This window comes from Cornus florida, unplaced genomic scaffold (assembly GCF_030987335.1).
Source record: "Cornus florida cultivar Cherokee Brave unplaced genomic scaffold, ASM3098733v1 CherokeeBrave_3.0.0_Hap2_Chr09, whole genome shotgun sequence".
NCBI classification, from domain to species: Eukaryota; Viridiplantae; Streptophyta; class Magnoliopsida; order Cornales; family Cornaceae; genus Cornus; species Cornus florida.
Window position 1 is genome coordinate 77,332,691 of NW_026775579.1, and position 15,583 is coordinate 77,348,273.

Consider the following 15,583-nt stretch of genomic DNA (forward strand, 5'->3'; position numbering starts at 1 on the left):
CATGTTTTAGTTACCTAAACTAGGTTGCAACCTTAGACATACTCACTAAGCATAGAGTTATCAAGCCCTTAATCACATAGTAGAAGCACATGACATTAGGAATCAAGAATAATCTATCAAAAGAGAACCCTAAGCTATAGACTATCAAATTTCCCAAGCATCATGCCAATAAAAACATTTCCATAAACTCATCTTCATTGTCACTATGAAAATGGAAGCAAAATAATCATAAGAGGAAACAATCTTAAGACAAGATTTTAAACTCAAAATGATCATTAATAGACATTGAAGCTCTTACATCAAATAAAGCTCTAGTTCATGGAAAGGTTATATATATACATTACATCCCCAAATGTAAATCAAAAATAAGACATGCTTACAAGAAGGAGTTTCATCACCTCCCTAGAAGGGAGTTAGTTACCCATTGATGCACTAGAGGAAGGAGGAAGCAAAGCCTTGACCTCCATTTTCGAGCTCCCCTCTTCTAGCTCCAAGAACACACCTTTCTTGCTCTCTTCTCTCTCCTCTAATCTTGTAAAATGAAGCTCCATCATATTGTGTGGCTTCCCTCTCTTATCTTCTAGAGATAAGGCTCTAGAAACCCCCACCAACCAACATCTCCAACCAACCATTAAAGAGGGAAATTAGAATTGAGGAACCCAAGATGCAAGTGGCTGAAAATGGGCCATTTCCGGATGCAATTCTGCCCTAAGTTCGAGCACTCGAAATAAGGGCTCGAGCACTCGAAATTGGAGCAGAATGCTCCATTCTTGCCTTGCTCCGCCCAGACCTACTTCGGTTAAACAGCCATAACTTTGCGCTCCGAACTCCGAATGATGAACCGTTTGAAGATTTAGAAATCTAATTCAGAGCTCTAAATATTTCATGTTTTAGTGGAGATCCAATTCTCAAGGATAGTTGGTCGAAAATGAAGATTAAGGCAGAATTTCATTGCTGCCAGGCAGTTCTGCGCGCCTCTGGTAACAAGGCCATAACTCTCTGCTCCGAGCTCCGAATGACAAACCGTTTGAAGATTTGGAAAGCTGATTCAGAGCTCTAAATCTTTCATGTTATAAGGGAAGTCCAGTTCTTGAGTTAGGAAGGTCAAAATGGCGAGCAAAGTTCAGGATCCACTGCTGCCAGAAATTCAGCCTTGTGCCTTTTGATGGCCAAAACTCCACAAAGCCTTGATTTTGCTCCTTTTTTGGCAAATGGACCTGAAAATATATACATACACACAAATGAAGATAATCTACTTAATTAAACAAACAACGGACTTAACTAATGCAATTTAGGGCGCTTAAATATACAGTATTCAGCGCTTATCACTGTCTTATCACTGGAGATCAAGGTGTGAATGGCATCTAAATCAGAATCTTGTTTCTGTGATTTAATCACTCGCATAACAAGAGTAGGCTGAGCCACAAGACTAAACAAGAATGTCGATTCACCGTAACCAAGGTTGTCAATGCAATACAATCCCATTTCCACCAGATCATTAAGCATCTATCATTTCCAAATAGCTAATCCGGCCAAAGTTCCACAAGATTTCCGGCTCAAGGCATCTGTTACCACATTTGCCTTGCCCGGACGATAAATTAAAATTGTAATCTTCCAAGAACTTAACCCATCTTCTCTGTCTGTTATTCAAGTCCTTTTGGGAGAAAAGGTACTTGAGACTCTTGTGGTCTGAAAACACTTCAAACCTTTTGCCATACAAGTAGTGTCTCCAACACTTCAAGGCAAATACGACTGTCGCTAACTCTAGATCATGAGTAAGGTAGTTGTACTCATGAGTCTTTAACTGTCGAGACCCATAAGCCACTACTCTACCATCCTGCATCAACACACATCCCTCCTCGTCACGTGAAGCATCATAATAGATCACATAACCCAAGCCACGCTCAGGTATCACCAACACTGGAGCTGTAGTCAATCTTATCGTCAACTCCTGAAAAGATGACTCACAGACTTCATTCCACACAAATTTAATCCCTTTTCGAGTCAAACAGGTCATTGGCACTGCCAAACGGGAGAAATCCTTCACAAATCTCCGATAGTAACCTACTAGACCAAGGAAACTCCGGATCTCGAAAACATTCTTGGGTTACTCCCAATTTAAAACCGCTTCAACCTTTGATGGATCAACTGACATTCCACCTTCTGAAACAACATGCCCCAAAAACTTCACCTTCTGTAGCCAAAACTCACACTTCTCATATTTGTCATACAATCAGTACTCTCGCAAAATCTATAATACGGTGCTCAAATGGATCTTGTGTTCCTCTTGAGTTCATGAGTACACAAGAATGTCATCCACGAAAACTACCACAAACTGGTCCAAGTAATCGTGAAAGACGCGGTTCATCAAGCCCATGAATGCCGTTGAAACATTAGTTAAGCCAAAAGGCATAACAAGGAACTTGTAGTGTCCATACTCTGTACAGAACGCTGTTTTTGGGATATCCTCATCCCGAACCTGTAATTGATAATAGCCAACCTTAAGTCAATCTTCGAGAAATAACTAGCTCCCCTCAACTGATTAAATAGATCATCTATCATTGGTAAAGGATACTTGTTCTTGATAGTGTCATGATTCAACTTCTGGTAATCAATGCACAACCTTAAAGAACTATCTTTCTTCTTAGCAAACAAGACCGGTGCACCCCATGGTGACATACTCGGTCGGATGAAACCTTTTATCTTCAAATCATCAAGCTATTTCTTCAACTCTTCTAGCTCAACTGGTGCCATATGATAAGGTGCCATAGAAATCGGCGCAGTACCGGGCATCAAGTCAATAGTGGACTCCACTTCTCGGTGTGGAGGCAATTCTATCAAATCCTCTAGAAATACATCGAGAAAATCACGAACTACCTCCAGATAGTCTTCTCCCACAACATCATCTTCTTCAGCTAGAAGACTAGCCAAGAAGTAATCTCCACAACTTCGTTCTTGAATTCCATACAATGATGAGGGCTGGGAATCACTCCGATCTCCCATGAAAAATAAACAATCTCCCTCAGGAGTGCAGACTGTAACCCTTCCTCTGTAACAATCGATCCTGGCATGAAAGAAAGCTAACCAATCCATCCCAAGAATGACATCAAACCTAGTCATCTCCAGGAGCATAAGGTTAAACACAAAAGTTCGCCCGGCTATCACAATGGAACAATCCCGCATAACTCGGCTCAATGACACTGAAACCCCAACTAGCGTGTCAACACACAATGCCCGATCCATGAAATTGACCTCTAACCCCGATGCAAGTGCAAATGATGATGAAATAAAAGAATGAGATGCACCAAAACCAAAGAGAATGCGAGCCCAAGAACCAAACACTGGAAAGACACCTCGGAGAACTGACAGTCCAGATGATGCATCAACCGGTGCGAGTGCAAAGACATGACCCTGCGGTGCCTGTGCCTGTATACTGCCACCCTGAATACTGGACTGTTGCGCTGGTATAGTAGGAGCATCCCTCCTAATGGATTGTAAACCCTGAGAAGACATAGCAGGCTGTGATAGTGGCGTTGGTCTAAAACCTGACTGAACTGTAGCCGATTGCGACGGCCTCTGTCGTGACCCTCTGCCACTACCGATGCCTATTCCTTGACTAGGACAATCTCGAATCAAGTGACCCTGCTGGCCACACCCATAATAAGCCCTTGGCGATGAAGAAACTGATGATGATCTCATAGGGCAACTGGACTTGTAATGCCCTGGCTGCTGACACTGAAAACATATGACTCCACTCTTGTCAGACCCCACTGGCATAGGAGTGGTAGGAGTGGATCGGGCAGACTGCTGCCCCTAAGACTGAGATAGACCGCCCCTGTTCCTTTTTTAAGAAGATCCTTCTGAAGATGGCCCTGCACCCTTCTTTTGCTTCCACTGCTCTCTTCTCACATCCTTATCTTTAATGTCAGCCGCCAGCATTAAGGCCTTTTCCACTGCTTCAGAATAAACCTTAATGAACTGTGTTGTGATTAACGATCTCATTCGATCATTAAGACTGGAAACAAATTTTCGAGTCTTGTCAACTTCGTCTTTTACCACTTCCGGAGCAAAGCGAGAAAGTGAAGTAAACTTGTTCTCATATTCTACCACTGACATGTTACCTTGGATAAGGCTAAGAAACTGGTCTTTTAGTTCCCATCTTTTGGAAAGCGGAAAATACTTCTCGTAAAATAGTTCCTTGAACTTGTCCGAACTCATTTCTTCCACCTTATGCCGATTCATAATCGTCTTCCACCATAGCTTGGCATCCTTAGCAAACTTGTAGGTTGCTAGGATGATCTTCAAATGATCCTCTATCATATCTATTGAGGTCAACTAAGTTTTAACTTGATCCATGTAGTCGTCTGCTACCATTGGATCCGCACCGCCCTCAAACATAATTGGCATCAACTGAGAAAATCCCTTAATGATCTTAAGACGCTTCTGAGCTGACATCTCCTCAACTTGAACTGCAGGCTGTGGTGCTGACTGCGACTGAGTCGCAATCGTTGCCCTCACGGTACTTTGCAACAAACGATTCAACTCTAGTGCCATAGAATCTTCACCCACTTCTATGGGTGCTTCAACATTATCCCTTCTTATAGGGATAACTCTCGGGGGAATCAAGTCCCTAAGAAGTGTGTCCTCATCATTTAGCTCCTCCGGATTGGAGCTGGAGCTTTCGCCAGCTTCAACCCTAGTCGACCTAGGGCCAACTTCCCTGGTTTCCTCACGCCGTGACATCATACTATAAAACGAGAAAATAGTTCAAAAACATGATGCTAAAGTCCACCATGGACGACTTAACATAAAATGATGACGTACCAACACTTAGCATGCACAGCTATACAAGAAACATTTTAACGTAACATTTAAGCACATAAGCACATAAGCAATTAAGCATGCTTGTTCAAGAAATAAAACATGTAATAAGTATTCATGTAAATAATGCAAACAACTTCCCATGCAACTCTATATAGGCCTCTACCCGTCATCCTACAGGTTTTTGAACCAAGGCGCTCTGATACCATTCTGTAATGACCCAAATCCTCATGGATCCGGATCATTAAACAGGTCCTCTCCCGACCCAAAAACATTCAAGGGTAATACGGTCATTTCACACTAAGTTTAAATATCAAAGTCCAAAAAGGATAAGATAATAATTTACTATAATTCAATAAATTGAGACTCAAAAGATATAACAGTCATTTGCTTGCATTGCATAATAAACAAAATAAGGTTCGGGGCAATATAGTCTTTTTAGTGGTTAAAAATACAATCATTGCATTTTAGTAGGTCATAAAATAATTACGTGTAACCTCACTTAGGTGCCAAAGTGTAATTTAAGAACTTAAATAGTAATTACATATGTGATGTAAACCGGTCGACGTATATGCATCATACGTCGATTGGTTTGGGTTATGAACAGTGGTAATACCCACGGCCGATATACCGGTCAATGTGTGGAAGCCACACGTCGACTGGTTTGGGACGTGATACCGGTCGACGTAAGGGAAGCCATACATCAACTGGTTTGGAACGTATGCCAAAAATGACCCACTGACAAGATACCGGTCGACGTGTGGGAAGCCATACGTCGACCGGTTCTGGGTAATTCTCACTTCCACTTCCCACTGTCCTGTGTAAACCCATATACACCAACTTTTGATAATTTTCACCCACACCCTTATGTTCACGTACATGTTTTCATACATTTCAACACTAAATTACAATTTCAACAACCACATTGTTAACAAAATTTGCCACACGTCACTAAAATACAATTAAGGGTTTTGAGTGAATAAAACTTAATTACATTACCCCATGGCCAAAATTACAAACTTATTTACATTCTCCAAAACTATGATTATACATGAAATGGTCAAATACAAAATAGCAAAAAAATCATCTTCTAACAACTTTCAAGCTTGCGGAGGATTTTCATTTGCCATTTCCTTGCCATAACCTGAATAAAATATAAGTATAGTGGGGTGAGCAATTTGCTAAGTAGGTGGCGCCTAAGAAGCACCTCATGAGACCCTATGAATCCAAAACAAAGAATAGGCCAATAGGAGTCGGGGTCATACAATGTAGGGGAAAATACAACATGGTTATCAATCTCTACACAATTAATAAGATGCAATGAAGATGTAATGCATGCCGATGTCACTCCTCATTTCCACAATTTAATCATCGTTTTCAAATTGTTAATACAGCCCGCCCTTTGGTGACCCCGCAGCGACGTGAGAGGAGGATTGGCTAGTGTCCCTGACCCTTGGTACCCTCGCGGCGGCGGCGACATTATTGGCCCAGCTAGCTCAACCACGGTATGGCGACTCCCTAGTCCCCTCTAAGCTATATTAACCTCCGGCCCTTTGGTACCCCCACGGCGACCTGGTTTTCCAAAACACTTTCATCAAAACATTCTTTCCCAAAACTCCCCATTTTCATTTCAAGAACAATTTCTTCCCTTTATGCAACCCAATGGTGTACATGCATGTCTCATGATCTCAATACTATGAAAATGAGGAATTTGACACAACACAAGTAAGCATGTTCTCATACTTTTAATATTTAAACAATAATGGATTATCACAAAATACGATAGGGCATGCTTTCCTACACCATTCATAGCATGTGAACAATACAATAAGCATAATTCACAATATAAGCATGCTTTCCATATAGTACAATCAAGACAAATCTTCACATATTCACATATATACAATCAAGACAATTTAGGCTACAATTAACACAATTAAGCATGCTATAACACAATTCATGTAGATTAACTCACAAAGGTGCATGAATAATGTGAATTAGGAAGCCCCTACCTCTTAGAATGCGAAAACCCTTAAAATGGGTCCTAATTTCGAAAATCAAAAGGAGCACCAAATCTGGAATTTCTGGTACACACGCGTAGAGCTCGACGTGCTCTTCGTTTTGCCTTAAACAACACTTAAAAACTCTAAGGATTGAAGGAGAATTCAAGATCCAAAGTTTGCTTCTTAAATGGAAAGAAAAAAAAGAAAGGAAAATAAGAGATAGAAATAAGCTACGGGACAGAGAAATGAGAAGGCAGAATTGTGGTCTCTAGACCACTTTAACTATAGTGAAGGGTCCCATAATTTTTTTTTTTTTTTTTTTCTCTTTATCTTTTGTCTCAATTTGCACCACACATTAAAATACATGCACCACTAAGTAAACACAACATAATCATATAAATTAAAATGCACAAAATGCAATTGGACCCAATCACAATCCCGTACGCAAAACGTGAAAAGAAGAAAATACCCTTGCGGTGACAAAATTCCGGAAAAATGAAAAATGCAGAAAATTAGAAACGTCACATTACCTTTGTGTTCTCATGTGTAAACATTGGTCAAATTATTTAAAAGCCCCATTAATTTTTCGTGTTAGGGTCTCGGGGTATGTACATGAAGAATCAAAATAATAATAATAATAATAATAGTAACATAGGATCGTTCCCCACTTAGGCATACATGAAAACACCTAGTAACTAAGGTAGACATGATAGAGAAAACACCTAACAAATGACTTAGAAAGTCCTCCCATGATTTCCAGTTAATTTCTCGACAAATTAAGTTAAACTTCTTTACTTGGAGATGAAGATTGTTTTGTATATAGTATAGAGTGTAAAAGGCAAAGAAATCGACAAAAATTAACTTGGAATGAAGTGATAAAAAATTATTTTTAAAAAAAATTAAATCTAGCGTGATATTGTTGTGTGTAGAGGTTGAGTGTTTATGTATCGGTGGTGAAAGGGGTAATACATATATATATATATATATATGTCTTGTAATTTTAGTGCAACTTTTAGCATATTTAATTAGCTCCATAGATTACTAATGTTGGTCTATCATTTATGAATTATTGATTGGAGTTCTAAATAATGACTTCATTAACAAAGGTCTAGTCCACCCACAAGAGAAATAATGGCTCAAACCCCTTTTGGCATTAATGAGTCTTTGAATGAAAAATGAAGTATGTTAGTGATTGATATGAAGCTGCAATTTAGGCAGTTACATAATGTAATATTTTCAATTTTCCCCATTTTTTATTTCTGAGATTTTTCTGTCTTTGTCTCGTTTTGTGTGCCGGACACTGCGGAGTGTGCTAGTTGTGTCCGAGAGTTGGTTGAGACATTTCATTGCGTCCAAGACTATTTGAAATGCCAAGGTTGTCATTTTTGCATTTTTTCATTTTTTCATTTTTCGGGCCGAACGATCCCGGGTAGGACCCGCTACTGGATTTGTTGTGTACTGGAGTTGCGTCACGGGTCCATTGCATTTCACGCATTGTTATTTTTGCACAATGTCATGGTGGTGTATTAATTTGTCTGGTTAGGATTTAAAAGATATATATATATACATATATTTGTGGTGGAAAATAAATGGTACAAAAATATATATTAAAAGCTAGTAGGCCCCACCATTTCATTAAATCATCTCAAAGGCCATTAGGCCATATACAACCATTAGATTCTCTTTCTCATGGCTCAACTCTCTCCCTCTGTTTTCTTTTCTTTTTTTTTTTCTTTTCCTTTTCTTTGAGCTTCAATTGTTCTTCTTCACTTGCCGGCCAATCGGTAGGGATTCCAATCTTCATTCCTGAACGAAAAACGTTCCTCTTATCGTTCTCTATCACATAGTCAAAGGGTTTATTTTTCAGAGGAGCGATGATTATTTTATGAATTTTTGAAAATTTTGGATCGAAGGCTTCGGATGGAGTTTTGGGCCACTTAGAGTTGGATTCCGGAGTTGACCCTTTGGAACAGTAGAATCTCCTCATTGACGGCTACGTTCCCACTGAACAGTTTTCTGTTCCGAAGCCATTGACCGGCGTTGACTTTTGTTGACCGGCATTGACCGCGTTGACCGACGTTGACTTTTTCGGCCGGGGATGTATTTTGGCTACTTTTGAGGTAAGGGTGCTCTAATTCACGATTTCTTAGGTTCTATGTAAATTTTCCTTCTTAAATTGATTATAAGCATGTTTAATTTCAGTTATTTTGACTATGTGATTGTGGTTGATTATATGTATAATAGTGGATGTATACTATGTGATAAAAGAGTTTGTAAATTTAGTTATATCCTTGCAGTGAAGAAGCATGCTTAGAAATGACAAGTTGTTTACTTTATGTATTTCAATTGCCATGGAAATTTGATGTCATAATTGTACAAGTAAATGTTTAAAATATTCTTTTAAAAGCTGTGATTATGATATGGATAAATGTATGGAATATGGTTCTTGAATTTGACATTTGGAATCATGAAGTACTCATGCATTCATTGGGAAAGAAAAGGGGAAAAATATATATTTTTTTCAAAAACCAATTAGATAGTTTTGGGAAAAAGTTTTTGAAAAGTGTTTGTGAAAACCTGGGCGCCTAGGAGGCGCCTAGTGGTCTGTAGTGTTAGTATAGTCTAGAGAGGGGACTAGGGAAAAACCCTAGTGTGGTTGAGCTAACCAGGCCGGAAGCGACGCCTTGAAGGTGCCTTGTGGTCGTTGATGGTTAGCCAATCCCCCTTTCGTGATGCGTTGGAGGTGCCTTGGGTCGGATTACACTAACGGTTTGAAAGTTGAAACGGTATGGTTTTGGAAACGGGGAGTGACATTGCATGGCATGGCACATCATTGGCATACGTGGTGCATTTGGTAATTGGTTGAGATATGTATCTTTGTTGATGATACAGTAGTTTTACTTGACTCCCGATATATGATCCCGTTCTCTTAGTTTCTATTCTCTATATGGATTCACGGGGTCATAAGAGGTGTGTCTTAGACACTTTCTACTGAGCATTTAGCTCACCCCATCATTTTAACATTTTTTAGGTCACGAGAAGGAAGTGGTGGACGACATTCCTCCACAGGTTTTGATGGGTTAGTGGACTGTTTGACATATTTTGTAGCTATGATCTCATCTTATTATTATTATTATTAATTATAAATCCCTAGGATGACACGTATATTGTGTATTGATATAGGAAAGGACAGTAACGTTTTTAGTGGACCTCGGGTTCGGATAAGGACCCGGTTAGCGATTCGGACCCTTTGGTTCGGGTCGTTACAAATTTGGTATCAGAGCGTTAGGTTCGAATACCTAAGGATGACGGGTAGGGTTAACCTAAGCGGGACTTGGATTGATTTTAAAGTATTGCATGTTAAAGTGTTATTGTTTTGAGAAGCATGTTTATGTGTTACTTGCTTATATGTTTACAGTTTTAAAGGCATGCCTACTTGTTACCTGCTTATATGTTTACAGTTTTGAAAGATATGTTTTCTTGATAAGTGTTCACATGCTTATGTGTTTAAATTGCCAGTAAATGTAATTAAAGTGTACATGTTATATGAAAGCATGTTAATTGCGATAAGATAACAAGTATAAGGAATGCGGTGACGGCAAGTGGTAGGCATGGTGTGTGTAGTTTCGTTTTAATGATAATACAGTAAACAGTGAGTACGGTAGGTGCAAACATATTTCGTGTGGTATTGTGGGTTTCCTTTATTTTGTATAAGTATATATATTTATATTCTTATGTGTTTATACGGTTAAGTATTAGGATGGTTGCTAGTACGGTGGGGTATTTATCATGGCATTGAGGGTTGTGTAAGTTTTGACTTGAGTAAGCGAAAAGCTCGGTTGCTCCAGAGTCGTTTGGATGCCGATTTTAGCTCTTGGATTGAGCTAATTGGTGTGTGGTTATTTTGATCTTCTTAGTTGTATTTTGTGTGGTGCTTAGGGCACGACTCTAGAACGGGTTTATATTTCATGGTAGGGTGTCTATGTTGTGTGTGAGTCTCATGCATCGATGGATGGGTTCCTGTGACCGTAGGGTTAGGTGTGTGAGTGAGGGTCTCGAGGGAGAAAGGTATGACCTTAGGAGGTTAATGGTTGTGACTTGGGTCACGGTTTGGTATGGAGATTCTTTTCGAACCAGTCGTGGTAGGTGTAGCAGAGGTTGTTTGAGTCACGAATGTAGTCTATGTGTTGTACATGTATATTGTGGGTGTTCTGGTATGGTCTAAGGAAGCATGTTGGTTTTGATTGTTAAGAGGACTTGTTGTACTTTATAGGTTTAGGGTGACGTAAGACTGGTTACAGGATGTGGATCATTTCATGGTCATGTAAGAGTATGTCTTAGAGACTTGTTAGTCGAGAGTGATTCCCATTTTGGGAAGCTACGGGAGCGTGTTATGGGTAATTAACTCTCGGTGAGTTAATTGCATGCTTGGTAGATGAACGGGATTTTAGGTTGTCTTGATTGTCGAGAGAGTCTCGAGGTGGGGTATGATGGTCAGTTTTAGTTGTGTAGAGCAGGGTTACACTATAGGGTAGGGAGTATGAGGTCATTAAAGTGCTCGGTCGTTTGGGGGATGAAGTGACTAATGGTAAGTATTGTGTTGCTGGAATTGTACTTCAAGTTGTGTCTAAGGAGGTAGTGTTGGTTGTTTGAGGATCCAAAGAGATAGATTGATAATAAGAATGATTGGGACGAGGTTAATCTTGTAGGTTTAGTTGGTAATCCCATTTGACTTTTGTCGGGGCCAAGAATGTTTTGAGAAACAGTGGAAAAGGGAGGTAGTGACATTGAACCTAGAGTACAAAGTTTTCTTGTTTAAGCATATAGATTGTCTTAGGAAAAGTGAATTGAGTTGTCGGTTAAGCGTTAATGATTGATGGCATCGTCGATGGTATTGAGGTGACAGTTGGGTGTTGAGCATTCTGGGTTTTATGCTCATTTTTATTTTAAGGATTTATCGGCATGGCATTGCCGTATGGAGGTTCTTTTCTAGTGGTAAATAGTGGCCGTTGTGGGGGAGTGTCGAAAGTGATGCTTATTTTTTTGTTATGATGGTGTCATAGGAAGAATTGTTTGGTAGTGACTTCGTGATCTGGTGAGATGAGAGGTTTGAGTTATCATTCAAGGATGATGGTAATAGAGGCGTTATGGCTTGATGTTTAGTATTGATAAGCAGAATGGTTTGGGATATGATCAGAGGGTGGATTGGAGAGTATGAGTTGTTGTTGTCTGTTGTTGGATAGGTGATAGGATTGTGCGCCAGTTGAGGCGATTGTGGTCGGCTTAGTCTTTAGAGCCAGTGAGGACGATGTTGCCAAATAGGCGCCTTTTTCTTTCGATGAGTCAATGGGTTGCTGTGACTGAGGTCACGAGTCGGGTATGCACGGTGATCGAGGCAGTGTCTTCTTAAAAGTTAGTGATGGAATGGGTGATAAAGTATCATTTTATGGCATATGGGTTGTCATTTGGGAGTGATAGGATGCAGTGTCCGATGGGTTGTGATCGTTTCTAGTGTTGGTATGTTGCGAGTATTGATGCTCTTATCTAATTGGTTTTGACTAGCATGGGTGTTACGGGGTATCGTATGCTAAGTTTCTGTGTTGATAGTGTATGATGGTTTGTTTGCGGCGGGGTCGCCTAGAATTGAGTTCGTAATTCCGTATGGGTATCCAGTTGGTTCTTTTCCTTGTGTGTAAGGAGTTTAGTTCATCTCAGGTGAGATTGGGTATTCGTGGTTGGATGATTGGTGAGCAAAGTTTGATAGGGTGTCAGGTGCATTCGGGTAGGAATTGTCAGTCTTTGGTGAGTGCAGGGTATGTTACCTTTTCGTTTGTTCTAGTCCTAGCAAGGACGTCGATTGTCGCAAGTCTTATTTACCATTTAGGAGTTGTGTGCGTCCGTGGGTGGACGGACCTGTTTATGGTTTGTTATGTTATTAGAGTTTATCGGTAAAGGTTGGTTGATTTAGTCGACTCACTCCCACAGAGGAAGATAAGTCATTGGTTCTTAGTGGTGCTTATTTTGAGAGTGGTTTGGCAGCATAAGTTGTCGAATAAGGATTGTGTTTTCGATGTCTGGTTTTGTAGGTATGGCTAGAGGTGTATCTTAAATGGTAAGTTTGAGGATGGTTCAGTGACGTGATGTGAGTCAAGTACTTGGGTGTTTTTATTGATGTTTGATTTGAACAGTGTCTCGAGGACATGTGTTGGTATTGTTTAAGTGTTATGCAGCTAGGAAGTGAATATGGGATTCTATTGAGAAATAATAGGAAAGATTAACTCTGGTTCCGAATCTCAAGCATGAGATAGTTGTATTGTGTGCTTTGACGAGGTAAGAATTGGATTGAATGATGTCATGGAGTTCATCTCTAGTACAGGTTATTAGGAGCGGACTGGAAAGCTTTTAGGCTAGATGATGATTATGGTATTTGGTGCCGTGTTGTTTTTAGCCTGTTATGATTAAGGCATGAATGGGATTTTTAGAACAAGGATATAACTCTATAGTAGTTGAGGTTGCGTAGAGCGATGGATTGATAGTGAGTGGATCTCATGGTTATTTTGTGGACTGTGTGTGACTGTGTTTGAGGTTTAGACCTGAGGACAGGAACGACGTCTGTGCTGAGATCAGATTGAGGATGAGAATGGCCTGGCCAACCATTTCTCTTGAATCAGTTCCTCTTTAGCACGATGTCGGGTCAAAGGTCAATGATTGTTTCGACCTGTTAGTGACAGTGAGAGCACGGTTTTGCGCATTGTGTCAGTATGGCAGTGTGGATTTGGATGATTTGCCTCGGGTGATGAGGTGTGTTAGGAAGGATCAAGTGTCCGATAAAGGGTTTGTGGTATGATAATTGATTATTGAGGATCTTTTTTTGAGGATGTGTGTGTCCAAGATATAGGATAGTACGTTTTATTGTTCTGGTGACTTATGATTATGTAGTTGTTGGGAAATCCGTTGTTTTATCTTCTTGAAGTTGTCTAGTATGGTGATTGTCGTATAGTGCAATGGTTTAGCTATGCAGTGAATAGCGAATGCTTGGTCTAACAGGGACGTGTAAAGTTGAGTTTGAGCTTGATTGTGAGATGGATGGGGTTCCTCGTTTGGGGTCTTGTATGTCCTTTGAAGAATGAATTAAGATAGGATGTTATCATGTTCAGGAGTCTTATGACTGTTCTTTTTTCAAGCTTCGAAGTCTTGTGTAGCAGTGCAGAGTGGACCAATGTCCGTCTTGAATCGAGTATAGCGTAGGGCGTAGCAGATAGTCTGGTGTTTTGATGTTGTAAGTGATGAATACCCTAATAGGGTGGTGAGCATTTGGTTATTCTGATGACAGTGTGATTGCCTATTGGCATTGGGTGTCAAAAGTAACAAAGTTGTTGAGTTCTTAGTCTCGGGTTGGTGAGGTGTTTCTTGGGAAGGTGTGTGGTTATGGATCTCCTTCTTTTAAGGATGGTAGATTTCGAGGACAAAATCTTATTAAGGAGGGTAGATTGTAATATTTTCAATTTTCCCATTTTTTATTTCTGAGATTTTTCTGTCTTTGTCTCATTTTGTGTGCCGGACACCGCGGAGTGTGTCGGTTGTGTCCGAGAGTTGGTTGAGACATTTCATTGCGTCCAAGACTATTTGAAATGCCAATGTCATCATTTTTACATTTTTTCATTTTTCGGACCGAAAGATTCTGGGTGGGACCCGCTACCGAATTTGTTGTGTACTGGAGTTGCGTCACGGGTTTTCACGCATTGTTATTTTTGCACAATTTCATAGTGGTGTATTAATTTGTGTGGTTAGGATTTAAAGGATATATATATATATATATACATATATTTGTGGTGAAAAATAAATGGTAAAAAAAATATATATTAAAAGCCAGTGGGCCCCACCATTTCATTAAATCATCTCAAAGGCCATTAGGCCATATGCAACCATCAGATTCTCTCTCTCATGGCTCAACTCTCTCCCTCTGTTTTTTTTTCTTTGACCTTTAATTGTTCTTCTTCACTTGCCGGCCAATCGGTAGGGATTCCGATCTTGGTTCCTGAACGGAAAACGTTCCTCTCATCATTCTCTATCACATAGTCAAAGGGTTTGTTTTTCAGAGGAGCGATGATTATTTTATGAATTTTTGAAATTTGTAGATCTAAGGCTTCGGATGGGGTACGGTTTTGGGCCACTTAGAGTCGGATTCCGGAGCTGACCCTTTGGAACAGTAGAATCTCCTTGTCAACGACTACGTTCCCACCAAACAGTTTTCTATTCCAAAGCCATTGACCGGCGTTGACTTTTGTTGACCGACATTGACCGCGTTGACCGGCGTTGGCTTTTCTGGCCGGGGATGTATTTTGGCTACTTTTGAGGTAGGGGTGCTCTAATTCACAATTTCTTAGGTTCTATGTGAATTTTCCTTCTTAAATTGACTATAAGCATGTTTAATTTCAGTTATTTTGACTATGTGATTGTGGTTGATTATATGTAAAATGGTGGATGTATACTATATGATAAAAGAGTTTGTAAATTTAGTTATATCCTTGTAGTGAAGAAGCATGCTTAGAAATGACAAGTTGTTTACTTTATGTATTTCAATTGCCATGGAAATTTGATGTCACAATCGTAGAAGTAAATATTTAAAATATTCTTTTACAAGCTGTGATTATGATATGGGTAAAATGTATGGAATATAGTTGTTGAATTTGACATTTGTAATCATGAAGTATTTGTGCATTCATTGGGAAAGAAAAGGGGAAAAAGTATATATTTCT